We start from the raw sequence: 4884 nt of genomic DNA, 5'->3' as shown, positions 1-4884 counted from the left end.
CCCAGGCTAGGGGTCAAATCAGAGCTACTGCTGCCAATCTACACAACAGCCACAGCCATACCAGATCCAAACCGCTTCTGCAAACTACACCACAGCTCACGGCATTGCCAGATCCTTAACCCACTGAGCAAGGTCAGGGATCAAATCTGCATCCTCATCGATACTAGTCGGGTTCATTGCCTCTGAGCCACAATGGGAACTCCCAGGACCCAACTCTTTCATGAGTCTTTATCTCCACAGTGGTCCAAGAATGAAGCATCTGATGTTCATATAAAGGGACCACCCTGCACCTAACCAGGGGATCCAGAGGCAGACCTGGGTTCTTACATCAGGTCTGCCACACACTGACTAGCTGTGTGATCTCAGATAAATTACTTGGCCTGTCTAAGCTTTGTTTTCTTTATTTTAAAAAATGTCTATAGCAATTTAATACCTGTCTTCTCTCAGAGGTTTGTCAGAGCAATGGTGTGTGAAGGTGCTTTTCAAAGTACTCTACAAAAATGATTGTGTGTGTGTGGTGTCTATACCACAATGTAGCCTACATAGTACCATTGGAAGAATTTGGGGAGAAGAGTCCAAATTTGTTAAGATTCTTTTGGTTGTTCCATTGCAAATAATAAACCCCAACTCAAACTTGCTTGTAAAGGAGAAAAGAAGAGAGGGAGGGAAGGACAGGGAGAGAATGAAAGTGGTGGAGACACTGAGATTGGCTTATTCATCCAGTAACTGAAAAGCCCAGAGGAAATAGGCACCAGGTTCAGCTGGATCTAGGGGCTGAAGTGGTGTCAAGTGGCTGCTCCTCTCTTCTCTGTAACTGTTGTCCTCTTTGATGCCTCCATCATCAGGCTCTTCACAGTGGATCCTGGTGGATTCAGGCTCACACCCCTCTTACAACTGCTAGTCGCTGTGGAAAGAGGAGCTTCTTACCTTCTTTCATCTCATTGAAAAGTGGCCCTGACTTGGGTCATGCATCCAACACATAATGTCCAAAGACAGAGTTCCCATCATGGCTCAGCAGAAATGAATCTGACTAGTATCCATGAGGACGCAGATTCAATCCCTGGCCTCACTCAGTGGATGGGGGATCTGGCATTGCTGTGAGCTATGGTGTAGGTCACAGATGTGGCTCAGATCTGGCATTGCTATGGCTGTGGTGTAGGCCAGTGGCTACAGCTCCAATTCAACCCCTAGCCTGGGAACCTCCATATGCTGCATCTGATGTCCTAAAAAAGGCAAAATAATAATAAGAATTAGGATAATGATAGTGATAATAATGACCAAAGCGGAGAGCACACAGTGGCTGGTTGAGCCTGGATCAAGTGAGCTCCTCTGAAGCTGGTGGTGGAGATGTTTTCCCCTGAACAACAAAGATTGAGGGGAGAAGAATTGTTTCCAAAAACTAAATGTGGCCCTACTTACTGCCAGAAGGAAGAATAGACCCTGAATAGAGAAAAGACGATGGAAGACAGGTGGTAGCTCTGAGTCAGGTGGGCTGAGGCTCCTGTGCAGCCTTGGGCACAGATCTTCATGCCCCGAGCCTCAGTTGTCCTTCTGAGATGGAGGAGAAGTCTCCTTTCCCTAAGGGGAGCCGTGAGGGTTACCCCAAACATTGGCAAGAGAGCTGAGCAACTCCTGACAAGAGGAATCACCCCTGGGGACATCCATAGGACAGAACTAGCAACATGAAAAGAGGAAGGAATACACTTTATCCCAACCCTCTTGGGGGAAGTGCTGTAGGTGACATGGGGAACAGACTTATGGTTGCCAAGGGGAGGGAGTGGGATGGATGGGGAGTTAGTAGATGCAAACTATTACATTTAGAATGGATAAGCAATGAGGTCCTACTGTACAGCACAGGGAACTGTGTCCAATCTGTTGGGATGGAACATGATGGGGGATTATATGAGAAAAAGAATGTATACATATGTATGATTGGGTCACTTTGCTGTACAGCAGAAATTAGCACTGTAAATCAACTACACTTTAATTTTTAAAAGTAAGGAACATTTTTTGAATTTTTAATTTCTTTTATTTTCTTGCCTTTTTTTTAGGACCACATCTGAGGCATATAGAAGTTTCCAGGCTAGGGGTCAAATCAGAGCTACAGCTGCCAGCTGTACAGCTATGCCATAGCCACAGCAACTCGGGATCCAAACTGCGTCTGTGACCTACACCACAGCTCACAGCAACAATGGATCCTTAACCCACTGAGTGAGGCCAGGGATCGAATCTGCATCCCCATGGATTCTAGTTAGATTTGTTACCACTGTGCCACAATGGGAACTCCCAGGAAAAAAACTTTTAAAGTGCTGCATGTGGTCAGAAGGAAAAGGCTCAGAAACAATATGGTGTGAGGTAGAGGATGGGAACCCCAACCCCTCGTCTGCCTCTGGTGCAAGGATTTCTTGCAGGGCTGGCTCACGTCTTGTTGTGGGGACTCAAGTGCAGAGCCAGAGCTGAGCTGTGCCTCCCTAAGGACAGAGGTGAGCCCATGTCCCTAAGGAAGCCCTCACCTCTCTCTTACTATATGGTTATGACACATATTAATTTTATTTTTAATCTTTTTTATTTTTGGCAGCAGCGTGCGGTGGCATGACATGGGACCTCAGTTCCCAGACCAGGGATTGAACCCTGAGTCCTGGAGGTAAAAGTGCTGGAATCCTAACCCCTAGACCACCAGGGAACTGCTGGTCACGGCATATTTTGAGATATGTTAATGGGATGTCACATGTAAAAGCAACTTTGCACCTAGTCTTTAGTAGATAATTTACTTTCATTAAATTTTTTTTTTTTGCTTTAGGAGGTATGTGAGGGATGGCTTGGTACTCAAAGCTACATCATGTGAGGAATCTGATGAAAGAATTGGCTGACCTGGGAAACAGACAATAGTGTTCTGAGTAGCTCAGAGGGAATTTAGAGATAAAGAGATTGAGAACAAATGGGGAAGAATGAGAACAAACTCCAGGGTTTGCTTACAATGAAGTCACTTGCCCCAGAATTTGCTATGCTTCCTGTCACTTCAGGTATGGGGGGTTGGGTAGAGACAACCACTTGTCACAAATCTCTAGAGGGAATTCAGGTCTCCTATGAATATTGACCCCAGAGGGTTTGTAGTGGAGACTCCCTTTGTCCTCAGACTTCACCATCTTAAGTCTTAGGCTCTGGCTGACTCCCACGTTCCAGCATCTGTCCCTCAGAGCCTGAGGGATTTTTCTGGAACTGTTAGAAGGTCATCCTGTCATCCTATGTATGCTGCCTTGAAGGGCTGGGGAATTATTATTCAAGTCCCAGGAGCAGCCCTGGCCCAGTGCCTCTCAGGAGTGGGTATATAAATATCTCAGCCTGGGGCAGGAGAATTCCCAGGACACATTTGCACCTTTCCCCGAAGTTCCCAGGGAGACTAGGCCCCAGTTGCATAGATATAACATGCCTAACAACACACCTTCTCTTCCCCATCTCGCTCCCCTCCCCCGGGGCTGTCCCTGGTGTCACTTCCCAGATAAACTACTTTCACTGGAATCCTTGTTTCAGGGTGTGCTTCTGGGGAAACCTGAATTGAGGCAGCTTCTAACACTGTTTGTTCACATGGTCATTTAACAACCAACCCCGGTGGTCCCTCTGGGTGGTAAGTGTTCCAGGGGGAATTAAGGCAACTACCATGTGGCTCTTGAATCAGTGTAGACAGGCAACACAAATGCCTCAGGACACATTCTGTACCTAAGAGAGGCTAAGACATTTTATGAGCTGCAGCCCCAGTGGCAGTCAGCCTGAGGCCTTTGGCATCTGCTTGGTTTCCACAAGCAAAGGATATTTTTGGAAAGAGGGCTTCTGGAGGCCGGGCCTCCCTGCCTTTTTTGGCCAGGCCTTCGTGGGAGTCAGGCTGTACCACACACAGCACCCATGTTCCTGGGAAGCTTTGTAATAGCAATTCAGTCCACACACTGGAGCCGGAGAAGAGGGGAGCCTGCAGCAGACAAGGGGGCATGTTCTAGGCTCCAGGCCCTCAGCACTAACAAGTTGAGATTGCTTCTTTATTTCAGAAATGGAAAGGGCCCAAATCTTCCCTTCAGGGCTTGATTTCAGCCCCGTCTCCCATCAGGGTTTCGTTAAGTCTGTGTTGCCAACTTGTCCCAGCCTGCCACCGCCCCCCCCCAACCCCACCCCTCCTCGCCTCTAAACTCCTCTGCCATCAGGATACCCTTCCTTCTTCTCCTTCTTCCTTTCCTTCACCTTCTTTTTTGGCCATGCCCACAGCATGGTGAAGCTCTGGGGCCAAGGATCAAACCTGCAGTGACAGTGTCAGATCCTTAGCCACTAGGCCACCAGGGAACTCCTGGGTTCTTCCCCTTTCTTGCTTCAAGTTACCACCACCCTTCTTGTGTATATAGTTCTTTGTGGACAGAAGCAATGCTGTTTAGTGACACCATGTTTTACTGTTAAGGAGTGCAAAGTTTAGTGGGAGTCAAAAGTAAATAGATGATTAGAAAACCTGAAAAAACTTACATGTCCATCAGGAAGGCAATGGATAAAAAAGTTTGTGCAGGAGTTCCTGTTGTGGCTCAGTGGAAACAAACTCAACTAGTATACATGAGGATTCAGGTTCTATCCCTGGCCTCGCTCAGTGAGTCAGGGATCCGATGTTGCTGTGAGCTGTGGTGTAGGTCGCAGACGAGGCTCTGAACCACATTGCTGTGGCTGTGGTATAGGCTGGCAGCTGAGGCTCCTATTCAACCCCTAGCCTGGGAAATTCCATATGCCACGGGTGCAGCCCTAAAAAGAAAAAAAAGGAAAAAAATTTGTGCAATCATATACGAAATGTTTATGCAACTACTAAAGAGTAAGAGTAGATCTATATGTAAGGATGGGGGAAAACACTGATGTCAG

Source organism: Sus scrofa, chromosome 13, assembly GCF_054392235.1.
Source record: "Sus scrofa isolate SSC_HxYL_T2T_F1_AM1 chromosome 13, Sscrofa_HxYL_maternal_Yorkshire_Landrace_v2.0, whole genome shotgun sequence".
NCBI lineage: Eukaryota > Metazoa > Chordata > Mammalia > Artiodactyla > Suidae > Sus > Sus scrofa.
The sequence above is the reverse complement of the archived record's forward strand: the minus strand, read 5'-3'. Positions refer to the sequence as shown.